Source organism: Poecilia formosa, unplaced genomic scaffold (assembly GCF_000485575.1).
Source record: "Poecilia formosa unplaced genomic scaffold, Poecilia_formosa-5.1.2 Scaffold64, whole genome shotgun sequence".
Taxonomy (NCBI): Eukaryota; Metazoa; Chordata; class Actinopteri; order Cyprinodontiformes; family Poeciliidae; genus Poecilia; species Poecilia formosa.
The window spans coordinates 1,337,235-1,352,665 of record NW_006800003.1 but is presented as its reverse complement, the minus strand read 5'-3'; the positions used below and the strand labels follow the sequence as shown (position 1 = coordinate 1,352,665).

At 39.4% G+C, this 15,431-nt stretch overlaps 1 protein-coding gene across 6 annotated transcripts in view; it reads right to left on the bottom strand.

Annotated features, from left to right (window-relative positions):
• The window catches only part of sulf1 (sulfatase 1), an 81,324-nt gene that overhangs the window by 36,735 nt on the left and 29,158 nt on the right, over positions 1-15,431 (bottom strand). For 4 of the 6 annotated variants that reach the window (XM_016672675.1, XM_007554578.2, XM_007554574.2 and 1 more), the window contains exon 2: positions 6,199-6,421. The exons of 1 other annotated variant lie outside the window; for it this stretch is intronic. The gene's annotated coding sequence lies outside the window, so the exon portion shown is untranslated. Of the gene's footprint in view, positions 1-6,198; positions 6,422-7,307; positions 7,344-15,431 lie in introns of all 6 variants that reach the window. One more of the 6 variants, XM_007554575.2, reaches the window with a different exon arrangement.

Sequence of the window (15,431 nt, the reverse complement as noted above, 5' to 3'; positions counted from 1 at the left end):
AGCATACCTTGTGGTAATGCGCATACCTCGTGACTATCCATCACGAGGTATGATGGATAGTCAGAACAGAGGGAATTATTGGACAAGAAACATGAGGAAACAAGGACAGTCCAGCACTCTGGGAGGTGGAAGAACAAGGGGGCAAACTTGTACACACAGTCTGCGTATACATGGCTTTTTCAAAGTTTCTCTCTACATGCGTGTGTGCAAAAAAGATTTCCACCCTTTTTTGTTTTAGATCTATGGAATTGTGGGTATGGGCACATGGCTCACCTTTTTTTCTCCCCTTATGCTTCTTCACCTCTTTATCACTCCTTCACACCTCCCTCTATCTACTCTTGTTCTCTTCTTTATCTCGTCCCTGCTCCACTTCACCCTCCTAACCCGGCTTTCTCCTTCTCCAGGCAAATCCTTCCTCTTACACTCAAACCTAACTGATTCTAATATCACAAAAAGCAGTCCACCCATAAACAAAATGTCTCTGACTCATTCAAAGACAACTCGGGGTTCTTTCTGTGTACAACTGACAGTTATGATGAAGCTAGAAGCTAAGCCACTATAAATATGTGGTTGAAACTCTTCAACAAAGTGCTCAGAGTTGGATCAGGGTCTGGAGGAGTAGGATTCTCGCCAAAGATGAGCTGGATGCAGTGTTTGCTTGCCCTGACCTTTTTCGCTCAAATGACAGGCTGAACAAACACACTGGGGTATTACTGTGAGCTCCCAAATACCTCAAAACCCCAACTGTGCGTCTGCGCACATCCAGATACGTATGCATGGCTTGGCTATCACCCTCAAAAGTCAAGGACAATTTGAGTTTGGAGGCAGTTACGTGGCAGAAACTCTCGAGCAATGTTTGATCAGTAAGATCAACAAGGAAACTGAGAAAGTGTCTGACTCATCTAAACATAGTCTTTCTTGATCCCACATGAATAGGAGCATGCTGTTCAAATACCGGTCATTTGCTGTGATAGGTTGGTGCAATCTACGCCACTGCTACCATGCAATCAGGCTAAGGCGAGGAACACTATCATTACGCCGAAGAGATAAATAAGTGACAGAAAGAAAGAGTGGTTGAGGAAATGTTTGAACATTATGGCACGCAGGAGTGCACACACAAGCTTAGCTTTTAACGCTAACGTGCCTAATTATGAGGTGTAGCTTATTACCACAAACTAACTATTTTATTTGATCAAAAAAGTTCCCCAGTCCTACAATGTGATATCCCGGATTTTGATTCTCATTTTGTCTCTCATAGTTGAAGTGTACCTATAATGAAAAATACACACCTCTCTCATCTTTCTGAATAGGAAAACTTGCACAATCCGTGGTTGACTAAATACTTTTTTGCCCCACTACATTATCACTAACTGAATTAATGTATTTTAATTGAAAACATGATGCAAATGAGGCTCTTGCAACCAAACTGAAGAACCAAGTCATCGGCAAAGCATTCCACTTACCAGGCACAAATTAGAGAAATTAAATGGGAGAATTATGGCCTTCTTGATAGATTAAAAAACTATTATGAGATAATTTATTAGATCACGAGAGGTGCATTACTGAAAGAACCTTTAAAGCAAAGATGTCAAATTGTTAGTCACAATGTTCTTACCACCAACCGATTAAGTGCATTTTCATCTAAACATGTTCCAGATGAAGTTCTGGATGAAAGATGTTTTTCCAGTTCTGGATTCATTTACTTCCATTTCAGAACTGTCCAAATTTTACCCTCTCAAAAAACATAAAAAAAACAAAAAAAACTAAAACAAGTACAATCTAAGATCTATCAAAGTCCGGTCAGCTAGAAAAGCTCAAATATGGCATGAGTCAAAGGTTGGAGTTCAATTTCAGATGAGAATGAATGCCTATAAGTGTTCATAATGAGGTGTTAGTGATTCAATAAGTTTTTAAATCAAGATGTCAGTATATCTGTCACTGTATATTACCTCCATTTGATTTAGTGTAGTTTGGCCAAATACATAAAGCAGAAAATACTCTGGATGAAACGGTCTATTCTTTATTCTGAATCCATTTATTTCCATTTCAAAAGTAGCTGAACCTGACTTTTATGAACCACAGAAAATCATCTGCAAACCATTATATTTTACAACATTCATTAAAAATAGACTTTATTGTAAAATATAATCTTGCCTAATGTTTTTTTTTTCTTTTTTTCAAAATTCAAATGTGATATTTGTCAATGTAACAGCTTAAGAGGGTAAAATCTGACATGCCTTTAAAGGCCAGAGTTCACTTAAGAATAAAGATAAGCACGTTGATGAAAGGTAGGTTATTTACAGAACTGGAAAGGCAAACATATTTGGATCAAATGCATGTTGTGGATGAAACATTTTTCTCTGGTTCTGCTCATTTCCAATTCAAAATTCTCCCAAATTGACTCTCACGAATATCGAGAATTCATCTGCAATGCAAACTTTTCTACTGCTACAAAAGGCGGCTTTTCTTGAGAACATGCTTTGTGGCCTGATCTCCTTCCTCTTTTGTTTACTAGATATGGAATGAGTATCATTCTGAGATCTTTTGAAGCAAAGATGTGTTTGGTTTTGTTTATTTGGTTTTGCTTTGAGGTAAAGTAGATTAGCATAAGCTAAATATATTTTGCTCTAAACCCTGTTGAACATGAAATGCTTTCCTAGTTCTGCATCCATTTATTTCCTTTACAAATGTATCAAGTTGATTCCTGTGAATTAAAAAGAAATGCATCAGTAATTTGCTATATTTAAATGCCATTTAATTTAAATGTTAGATTTGTTTAAGTACATTTGAGAAGGTAAGATATAGCATGAGTTCCATTTAAGGATAAGAAGGTATGCCTTTAAATGGTATGCCTTCATTTGATGAAGAGGAATGTGAATTTGAGACTGCTTTTAAAGCAAAGATTCTTTATGTTGGATCAATCTGTTACCACACACTGATTTTGCATTTTTGGAAATGTAAATCAATAAATAAATAAATAAAATGTATGTAATGGTAAAGTATGGATGTAAAGTATTTGACCACTTCTGGGTATATTTATTCCCATTCCAAAATTCTTCAAACTTTTCTTGCTTGAACACTCTAAAGTCATCTGCAAAGTTTTAAATTTGTATTGCCAAGCAATTTTAGAAGCCGCGTGTAAAATCTGCTGCTAAAAAGGTAGATTTTGGAAGGTAAAATGTAGAATTAAAACAACAACAAAAAAAAAGGTTAGAATTCAGTTGATGATGACAACAAATACCTTTTTTCAGAGTCATTAGACGGTAATATTTGTTTTTGACATCTTGGAAATCCTGATTCACTGCATTTGGCATTTAAAGGCCACATGCCTTCTGTTTGTGGAAACACTTAAAGCCACAGACTCCTCCAACTCTTCTCCTTCCATTGGACTCGGTCACTCAGCGTCCTTATCAGGAGAACAAATTACTCCACTTATTACCTTCACACGCACACTGACCCACACACATGCACTCACAGTCACAGATTCCTAAGTAGATCGCAATGATGGCAAAGCTGCTACTGGAACAACGTTTGTCTTGGCGAGTGCCTTTTCCCCCTCAGAATCTAATTATTTGCAGCAGCTGCTTGTGCTCTTGTTTGCAGCACAGAAGAGCTAAAAACTCTTTAAAGGATCTCTCTTCTCCTCTCCTCTGAGCTGGCAGGAAGCTCAGTGTTTTTGAAACCCCCCCGAAGCCGATCCACTGTGCCCTGGGAAGGCTAATCAGAAATCGAATCCAAACACTGCCGGGTGAAACTCGAGTGAGGTGTTGGGTTTGTGGATCTGTCCTGTCATGACTGAAATTTTGAGGTAAAAAAAGAAAAAAAAAAAAAAACAGCTCTCCATCACTTTCTACACTTGCCTTTCAATAACGCGCTCTGACAGTGCCAAAGCATTGAAATGAAAGCCAACGGTTTTACAGTTATTGTGCCTGATACAAGCCACCGACTCTGAATGGAGCCACACCAAAACTTTGCCATTTAGTAAATCTAGGTCAGGGGATAAATGCTCTGGGCTTTGGTGGACTGTTGACAGACTGGATACAGGACACTTTTTTTCTTTTTTACTTGATCAATAAAATCTGTACCATCCACACAAGTTAAAGCTTACATTATAGATTGAGGTTAAAACTTAGAACTGAATATACACGAGTTACACCTTCATATTCCCTCTCAGGTTAATAAAAAAGGAGAAAAAACAAAACAAAAAAAATCAGGCATATCTTGCATCACACTATTAGCATCTGTCTATGTGTAAGCTAATTTGGGGAACATTAATGTTTTTCCTCTCAATCTGCCTAGCTATTATTCACTGAACAACCTGTAACCCACGCTGACAATCTTATGAGGGTACTTTTAAATTCCCCAAGTATCAAGCAGCGAGTGTAGCCACGGCTGGTTTACCAAGATAAACACACAATCTCACACAACAGCAGCTTTCACCCATACAACACCCCTCTCCTCTCTCAAACTTTCACAGCTGCACAATCTCCATTTACAAAACACCTCGTGCACGGTGCCTGGAGCTGGGTATAAATATTATACATCATATTGCCACTTCACTGGCAGGTCACTCTTCTCACTTGATTTGACTTAAATAGCCAACATGAGTAGTACATACCCCCCACCCCCCAACTTGCTGCATCTCTGCACACCTTTGACAGTCTCTCCGGAGACAGCTCTACAACGACTCATCTATTTAGTCTTTGCTGACACAATTTGCCAGAACTGCTCTCGGGCAAAAGATTTATTAAAGAACTTATCACGACTGAAGGGAGGGGACATAGAAGTGGCACCCAAAGTTTTTGATAGACTACACTGACTATAGTCAGTATAATCTGAGATGTCTTAGTCAAAGATGTGCAAAGAGTTAAGTACATCTTTGACATTAGAAAAAACGTTCACAATTCAGTAATAGTCAATTCAATTAGAAATACTCCAATCAATGTTTTGCCATCTGATATCAATTATCGTTTTTGTTTTTATGTTGGATTTTTTTTTCTCTCAACTACAATGGCATCCAAAGTCAGTCTTCAAGAGTTAATATCTTGCAAGATTCAGTTCTTTTCCTAGTTCGACACATCTGACTCAAATGATGATTCATAAACAGACCTACGCAGAACTTGTTGAGGAGGTAGTTGGAACATTTCAATCAGCTTTGATGAAGCAAAGACGGATCTAAAACTGGGAGGACACCAGGCATGGAGGACTGGAGGTGGACAGGCATGCTCTAAAATCTAATGTTACTGAGGTGTAAAAAAAAGAAAAAGGACAAAAAAAGGGTGTACTGCAGGTTCCTTGACAGAATCCAATAAAAAAATGAAGGAGTTTCACGATTTTATGCACATTTCACAGATTTTTATTTAATTCATAGAGTATAAGCTATTGGTTGCTGGATGTTTTTAGCACTGATACATTATTATACAGTAACTGATCAGAATCAACTGAAAGAAAACTGGCGGACTGATTGGTGTGCCTCTAATTATGCAGAATCACTATAACAATAAGACACAGGGAAGAAAAAAAGTTCTCTTTCCACTCTCTCTTCCTCCTTCACATCACAACACTTATCTGCTTCAGCAGGGAAACTGATGCTATTTTGGACTATTTGTTTGAGTGATACAATGTCATTACTGATATTTTGACAAAAATAAACTTATAGCATATTGTCTGACTCTTATAATGCGTTATGAAATGATGTAAAGAGAGCAATTACATAAAAAAATATGGATTTTACAGCTAATAAAATAATACAATCACACATTGAGGTCTCCAGTTTTCTAGATGAGAAAAGATTTACTACATTCACTGAAGCCAAGATTCAGTTTTAAGACATTATGCTTTAGGCAAACTGAACATTTAACAGGTGAATGCTTTTGCATTGAGGGAAAAAAAATGATATTAATGGAATGTGGTGCCCTCTAATCCCTTGGGATGGAGGAATTTGCGACGGAGGGAATTCCTGTCATTCAGGGGGAAAACTATGAAAACCTTGCACACACACGCATGCACGCACACAAGGGCTGCGGTACAGGCAGCACACAGACAGACTGCAAAAACAGCGCTGCCCACTGCCACTACATATCTCTTCTTACAGAGTCACAGATGTTCTGCCGTCAGTATTTCTGACAAACACTTTACAGAAGAGAGGAGAAATTCTGAAAAACTAAATGAAGAAACAGTGGGAAAGTTGTGTAGTACCTGGTAGGCAGGAGGCAAGGAGTCCTGTCTGAGCTTTATCCTCACGTTCTTCACCAGACCTTCCTTTCCTCGTGGAGGAGTTTGTCTCCCGGTGCTGGGATTTTGAGTTTCAAGTGTAGAAGAAGGAGGAGGAGGGTGGGGGGGGGACCACACAGCTCCTGGAAGACAACCTCTCTCCTCTAATCCTCGCTCCGATGTGATGACACTCTCTAACCTCGACCATCTGTTGAAACACGTCCCGGAGAAGTCAGCACCACGCTTGTGTCAAGAGCCCCACTCCCCCTGCCCAATCACAATCCGGCTGTTGGGTGGCTCCTCGCTGCCAGGAGGCAGGGACAAGGACACGGGACAGAGCAGAGAGGGAGAGACAGACGCGCACACACTCACACGCAGTACCACCCCCACCTTGTATGGACACTATGAACTGAGAGCAAGAAAACCCCCCAGTCATCGTAACCCGAGAGGCAGCGTAGACCAACAGGAAGAGCGAGAGGAGTGGAAACGGGAGCAATGGGAGGGGAGCAGGAGTTGGAGGAGAAAGAAAAAAAAAAAAAAGAGGACACATTCAAACAGTAGAGGCAGGAAAGGATAAACTATTTGTTTCATCTATGTCATCCTGATGAAAATATTAAGAGTGCGTCACACACACACACACACACTATTTCACCCCGAGTATATTGACCTTTCCACCTCCCACTCCTCTCTGAGCAGTCACAGGGTATGTGGTCCTGAGAATAAAAGTTACAAATGCCATAAAAACCCCTATTGGCTTCATGGTGGGAATGCTGTTGGCACTAAACTGTTACATCTGCAGGCACAGGAGCGCTCGCACCTTAGTGTGATAAATTCTTGCAGTCCCCAGGCTGCATTCCTGCCCTTCACCACCTTTTGCCTTAAATTAGAAGGAAGGTTAGAAGGAGGAGACAATAACATTTCTAAACTCAGCTAAAGTAAGAGTGGGACAGAGAGAGAAGTGATCAGAGATAGGCAATCACAGTTTGATTAGTTACTTCCAGCACCATTACTGCAGCATTGTGGAAGGACAAAGAAAAGCAGAAGGTGAGAAAGCTGTTGCCTTCATCGTTTAGTAGAACCACTGTGTCACTTACTGATCCATTAAAGAAGGATTACGAGACAATTTCCCCCTTGAAAAGGAAGATCAGTGAGTTAATCACAGGTGTTAAATACGAGGGAAAAAAAAACAACTTTTTAAAGGGTTTGTTTCTATTCTATAAAAACAATACCTTGGTTTCAAGTTGGTTTTTCAGAAATACTGGGAAAGCAGCCATCAGAAATTTTTTTAATTGAGTCTTTTATAAGTAAATGTTTTTATAATGTTTTATTTATTTATTTTTTTTTTTACATTTTCTTTATTCCAGTGTATTCAACTCTGTCCTCAAATCCCAATACAACCACAAAATTTGGCATTACTGGCATCCCTTATACAACTGACTGTAATCAATGGTAGTGATCTCAAGGCTTGTAGTTCAAAAGACGTTCAGAGGCAGTTTCTTATCCCTTCCAAATGTTCAAAAAAGTATCACAACAATACAAGAACAGAGTTATATTACATAGGACAGCTTTGTTTTACTCATGCTGTCCTCAAATTGCACACACCTCTTTTGTGGCTTTGGGAATAAACACCTCAACTGTTGCTGCTTCACACGGTCGGTGCAGAAGAAGCAGGAAAACAACTCAGAAGAAAGAGTTGACTGGATTGGGTATTCTCCAACTGTCCTTATCAAAACCTGATTTAAGTTTCTGTTTTTTTCCAAGAAAAAAAAGTATCAATATCTCCATCACATTTTCAGCAGTGGTCCGTTTTCATTTTCACTGACACCATGATTTTGCTTCCTCTTGTTTCCAGTTCAACCAACTGTTCCCGAGGCAATCAACGTCCATTTAGAGCAGCTCTGTTTTATACCCGACTTTTTCTGGTACAAACAACAAAAATAGCAAAAGTACAAAATGGCTTAAGACTGAATAGACGAGCACTGGCACAAGTTCAGCTCTCCGTTTTAACAGCCTGAATGAACAAATAAAATACTTCATTTCGGTTTGCCTAAATAACTCCTTTATAACAAAGAAAATAAGTATCTTTTGAGTCTACATCCAAAGTAAATAAAATAAAATACAATAAAATAAAATAAAAATTCCGCACTGAACAGAAATATTCTGGCCAAGCTGAATAATCAACTGATTCCAGTCACTACCGAATCTCTCCGTTTGTCTCTAATAAACACCAGTATATTCAGATTACTTTACAGTCATTGGTAAATACTTTCAATATTTTTTTTTCCATTTTCCTAATTATACATACACGTAAAACCCTTTAAACCTTTTCTTTAGTCACAAAAAAAAAGTCCTAAGTCATGCAGGGATATCCCCAAGATCCATGTGGATCAGTGTTATAGCTTCATTTAAAAATAAGACCTTAAAAAAAAAAAGCACAAAGATAGAGTCCTTCTTTAAAGTCGATGCTCAAAGTTATGTTCCCCTTAGGCGTACATTAAACTAAATAAGACCACATGAAACTTTCACCAGCTTGTACTGATGTTGGAAACAGAGACAGCAGTGAGAATGAGTCAGGCCCTTGGGGAGAAAAAAAAAAAAAAAGTGCTCAAATTAGATTAGCTAAATTCACAAAGACCGTCCCCTCAGCCCCTCCTGCATGGCTACACACAGCCTAACCCACTCCTCCAACCCCGAACCCCCATTCTCACGGCCGAGAGGTTTCCAAAAGGGCCTGCAGGACGGCCAGCAGGACGGCCAGAGGCGACCAAGATCTCTGTTCTCTTTACAGGATTAAAGATGGCTGGCACACTGGGGGAGAGGAGCACATCTGTAAACGTCTTACATCCACACAAACTAAGAAGAAACGAGGCTCTGTTTCAGTAGAGAAAACATCCAAGTAAGTCCTTCGTGCCTTTTTTCTTTTTTTTAAGATTTTACTGCTTGCTGGCAATTTGATTTATTCAAACGCATGTCATCCTTTTTCTGATTTAATCTCCGTTTTCTATTTTCATAACCACCGACGGGCACAAAGGCAAAAGCAGGAGGAGGCCGTTAAAAATTGGACCTTATAAATGACTGAATGACCTGCAGGGGTTCAGCAGTACCCCCATTCACTCTTCTCTCTGCAAGCTTACTTCAAAGAGTTTGCCAAAAGTCCACCACATGGTTATCTTAACATCTGACACAAAGTTGCCATTAAACTGAATGATTACCCCTTATTTTATATTTCTCTGATTGGGTCTCTCATATAGTAGCTCATTTGTCTTGTGCTCCATTATTAAGCTGAACCCCACCCCTCCTCCAACCTCCAAACTGCCTCCCTCCAGCTCTCCAGTCATCGGTTGGGCTTGCAGGTGCAGGCAGAGGCCGATGTTGGGGGGCTCCTCGGTTCACTAGCCCCATTCTCCATGGCTGAATGAGATACATCGGGGCTGTCATAGCTATGATTCAGCCTCTGTGCCAGCGTAGCCTGCCAAAGCGGAGGACTTCGGGATGCAGCCACAACATGAGTGAGTGACGGAGTCTAGCTCTGCGTAGCACGAGTACAGAGCTCTGACGCTACGGCTTGTGATAAGAAATGAATTGCTTAACTAGACAGAGTTAACAATGTTGCATAGATTGCTATTGTGATGATACATTTGCAATATTTTGTGCTCCCCAAGTTGCATCCTAAAAAGGTGAACTAAATCGCTACAAACTCCAAGCATCAGTCTCACACTCTCTGGCAGAAATGACAAATCTCCCCCATTGGACTGACCAACAGAAAAGACAAATCACCACTAAGACTCTCCTCCTGCCTCTGATTGGCTGTTTCGGATGGAGTCATGCATTTCTGCAATTAGCACTGGGAGACTAGAGGAGCTCAGTTTTTTCACAGATTCCATCACATACTATAAAGTCATGATAGAGTGACAGTTTGGACATAGATGTATAAAAAAAAAAAAAAACATTTTTCATAAATGTCACATCTTCCTATTACTTATTATGTATTTTAATACATAAAAATACATAAGACCCTCAACTATTTCAGAGGGAGTCATACCAATGTTTCCAAAATATCAACGTACATCTTACTTCACTATAAAAGAAAACCCTCAGTGAACATTTTTAAATATTTTAAACTAGATATGTTTCTTTTTTTTTTTCTTTAAATGCTAGATTGTCATTACTAAAACTTTATCTCATTCAGTCACATTCATCCTTTGCCCAGGTTCCAACAAAAAGGATAAATAATGATGCTTCTGCAGCTTTTCATGGCTGATTATTATAGGACATGATACCATCTGGATCTGTACCCTGTAGCTACAGAGCAAGGATTTATTTTGACCCCCCAGAATATCTTTCCCATTTGAAAAAAGTACAGCAGTGATGAAACAAAACAAGAGAAAAAAAAAAATAAAAAATCCAACAGTAGCTACCAATCAACAGTATCCCCTATACTAAACAATAATGCATTCAACAATACAATGAATTTCTCTGAGCGGTTGTTTTGTTCCCAAGCAGTCTCTGGAAAAATTTTTAAAAAGTTACACTTAAAAAAAAGAAATAGGCTCAAAAGGTATTTGTTTACACCAATACTCTTTATGAAACCCAAGTCAACACTTTGTTGACCACTAAAAAGTTTGAACCCTGGTAGACATGAGGAGGGAAAAAAAAACAAACAAACAAAAAAAAGCAGTAATTGTTGCAGCAAAGTCAGAGTCCTGCTCCTTCCTGTGAGAGGCTTGTGGAAGTCTCATCCTGAACGGGGTTTTGCCCCGCTTCCGGAAGCCTAACTTTCTAATCCTCTCAGGCGAGAAGGTGAAAGGCAGGAACAAGGAGAAAACGAAGGGGGGGAAGGGGGCATTCAATGGGAGGAAGGGGCCATGTATACTACTACATCCAAAATGCCTGGTTGAAAATAATCCTATAAAGCATGCCGCCGGTAGCCTGTGGAGAGTGAATATGAGGATTTGCGTTGAGCAGATTGGCTGTTCAGTTGTCTCCTTAGGGGCACGATGAAGGCAGACCTTCAGCTGTCAGTAGCCGATCGAGACAGCCTTACGAAAATCCTCAGTTTCAATAAATAAATACATAACAGCTGTTACACAAACTTAGCAGCAGCAGCAGCACCGATGTCCACATGGCAAACTTGGCACACAGGCCACCTTCATTAGAATACAAATGTTTCCATGGCTAGAAAGATGAAACACAGGGATGTGACTGTGGCTTTTAAAAGGGTGTTGTTGGGTTACTGGACATGTGGGGGGGCGGGGAGGGGGGAGCAGCGAGCCTGCATGTTATTTGCGATTCGCACGCGGGTGGGAAGAGAAGCCTTTCAATCTGTGCCTGGACCCTGTTTCTTCTTCCTTGGGGAAAAAAATCAGAAATACGAATGGTTTCAACCGCATGACCCAAATTAAGGGCCACACAGCGCCACTGATCATTTGTATAGGAATAAACTCAAGAGCACAGTAATCCCCTGAACTAAGTTTATTTTAAGCTTTATTTAAGCTTATTTTACTTCTCTGGGTCTTTCCCTCATAAACCAACCTCTTTACCATCATTTTTTTTTTTTTTGGTTGTTGCTTTATGTCAACATTCATTTATCCGCACTCTGAGGACAGCTCTTAATTTTTATTTTTTCCCCCGAACTGTAAGGCTCAAGAAGGACAGCTTGCAAGAGGAAAGACCAAAGGAGTCAGGTCTCAAACAGGTGCAAATTCCAGCAATGCCTCCGCACACTTGGACGCTATTGTGTCTGCCAAGCAAACTCGGCCAAGCAGTGTATTGAAGGTTATACCAAGCAGAGAGGTCTGACAGGTACACCTGCTTTCATTCACCAGGAGAAATTGTTTTTCACATTACTTAATTTGTGTGTGGGAATGTCTCAATGTGAGTCTGGGGGACTTTTAAAAAAATAAAATAAAATTACCGTCAGTATAGTCATGACTTAAAGTCGTAGGCCTCCATAAGATTTTATTTGACCAAATGTTCTGCTTCGCATACTTTAAGTTTGTGGGTTTTTGTTGCACTGGAGCTCAACAATAAACATCTTTTCAAAACTTCTGCAATTTGCTGTAATATATTGGACATCAGCTTCTAGGCCTCCTCCTAAAGATGGTGACACATTCTTGCTTTTCTGTAAATTGTAAAATCACTTTGCAGTTTCACTCTTATCAAGACACTATTTTAAGCAAGATTGTGATGGAGTCTTCTCTCACTGATGAGAGGCAACCAACAGGACTCGGGACCATTCATTGTCCGGATGATGCAGAACTCACATTAGTGTTTGAAGTTTCTTCTCCTAGCAGTCCCGTCTGAAAACGTACAAAATAGAAACACAAACATCTACCTGCCCTTTTTTGAGCAACCTCTGCACAAGTGGCAAAATCATGTTTTACTTTAATCATCTTAGAAGATCAACCCACTTATTGTGCTTCCATTGCTGCCTGCTCTACTTAAACTTCTTGGAGATTCTACAAACAATTTCTTTAATCAGCATCCCTACCTGGAGCGCCTCTGATGCAGAGAAGAAACAAGTTGCAACGTATTTTTGTGAAGGTAAACATAGTTAATAAATTATTATTTTCAAGCACCACTTGCCTCTAAATAAACTATTGTTTTCGTCCACGGGTCATCATCAAAATGATCTAGCAAGCTAATTTGTGTTAGGGCTAAGACGAGCTTAAAACACGCCGTGAATAAATTGCTTGATTTAATGTGAGTACTTGGTGTTGCAATCAATGCAAAAGCCACGATAAAGACCAAACAAACATTTGTGATCTTCTGGTTTCCAGGTTCAAAGCTTTTGGCCAAAAAAAAACAAAAAAAAAAACAACCTGAGCCAATTCCAAAAATAACTTTATAGTCAGAAGTTGTGTGGGTGGGTGGTCATTCATTTAAAGAAAACTCTTGATAATCCATTTAAGGAGCATAACTTCCTTTAGTACTTGGTAACTGTCAGAAAGTATGTCAGAAAAACCGAAAAGACAGTGAACAGAAGCAGGTTAAAGTAGTGTTTTGTTTTTTTTTCCTGTGTGGTGCTCAGTGGCTGAAAGAGCAAAATGCAGACAAAGCTTTTTTTTTTTTTTTTTTTTTTTTAAAAAAAAAAAAAAAAAAACCTTAGATTTCTGCAAACATGTCTGGGGTCCTTTGCTTCACTTTGTGACTGTACCGTTTGGCAGATAATTACCTCTTTGTTGAGGGTTTTAGAAAAGTCTCCCCTGACCAGGAGCCAAAATGCCTTTCATAGGGTGTGAGTGAGAGTACACGTGCTTGAATATGCATGAGAGGAGTGATGGGCCTTCTGATCTATTCAATGCTCCTTAGCTGGCCTTGTCCTCTTTTGACAAGAAGGTGGCATACGGTGCTGTTCTCCCGTGGTAAAGGATAAAAAAAGTCTGAAAATAAATTAATCGTTTTTAGCAGCAGCATGTACTCTCACCGGGAAAATATAAAATAAATTCATACAAATTAGATATACTGCTAAGAAAATTAAGAAAATCACCAACTATCTTAAAAATTGCTAGCCATAAGTGTGTTAGATGATACGTTAATTAAATTGGTCTTTCTTTTCCAAACTTCCTTAGAAGCTTGGACTGAATGATGTTATGAATTTTTTTTTTTTTAATAAAAAGGACATTTTTTAAATCAAAATCCAGTCCTCTTTTAGAAAACATAATGTATATTGTCAGAGTCACTCAGGTGAATAATGACTCAAAACATTTCACCCAATGAAGACAGAAATCTCCCAATAGAAACAATATCCTATGACCCCCAAAGTCACGATGCCAAACACTATAGAAAACTGAGAAAGAAACAAAAAAAAAAAAAAAGAGCATGAACAGGTAACCATGTCAAGGACCTCTCTGTCTGCAAGCACAGACTTCATTAAACACTGTATAACACCAAGCTGTGTTCTATGAGGAAACAGGGTTGTTCAACCTGTTAATGGCGGAGGTGATAAAATTGTTAATATGCACCAACATAAAATGACAGAATCGCAGAAAGAAAGTTATTCTTCACGAGCTCCGTGACAAGTTTGAACATAAGTAAAAAAAACTGGCGGGTACAATCTAAAAGCCTCTACATAGTCTGGCAAATTCAACGCAGATTCTGTTTTTAAAACAACTACAACCTTCAATGTACTTTAATTGGAATTTGGTTGTACGAAGCAATGACTATGGCACAACCGCAAGCCAGCGACGTCTTAACGTCTTATGTGTCATTCCACAACTCTGGAATAACGTAGTAAAACAGAGATGCCACCACCGATATTCAACAACCTTTAAGACCTTCAGCGAGCCTCTACTAGTTTAGCACTTGCCATCTGCTTTGCATTCTGTGCAATGAAAAAGTTAATAGATTATGGGTAATAAACCGTACTTATGAAGCCCAGGTTTGAATAGTCAAGTGAGTCAAAAAGTCTCAGAAATCACCCATAAATTATGCTCCATGCCCTTCAACATCATATCAGGTTTGAACCCCATGTTTCTGGCATCTTCATCATGATATTAAACAATAGTGTTCCATGTCAAACATTAAGCTGCTCTTCTTGCATCAGCAGCCAAATACAAATCACAATCTGAAGGTTTTATAACCAAGAAGTCAAAGGAAAACTTTGCAGCTGGCACTGTAAGTGGAGAAATCTAGATCAATACAAAGTCAAAGGGCTTTCACTTCTGTGTTTTTGCAACCTCAGTTCAGGCATCATAAATTCATCCCAGATCATAAAACACCTAAAAGTGAGCCCTTTTGCACTGCACTTGACTGACAAGGCCGCTGTGTTTCAAATTACTAGCAGGCACGCAGCAGGCAAATGGAGCACTTGGCTTAGATGTGTTCGCATGGCGAGCGGGTTTCACGAGAGCCACACTTTTGGAGTCAATTGTACAGGATATGCAAGTCGTAGTCATGAACGCCATCTGGAAAGGAGCAGAAACGCCACCATTTACAGCTATAAATAGAACAAATAAGACTCACAATCAGAGTGATAATCCCTCAACAATGTAGTGGCTTTGTAGCATTACAAGCTGTTCCACATTGAGATCGAGAAAAACATCCTGTTCCATCCAACAAAAAAAAAAAAAAAAAAAAAAAACACTACCGCTGACCCCAAGTACCCTCACTGTATATAGAGTGTTCTGGTTGGCAGACATGACCTTTGACCTATACGTGAGGAGTGAGAGGTCAAGGATTTAAAGGGAAACGACATCTAAAATGCCGAGTCTCACTAA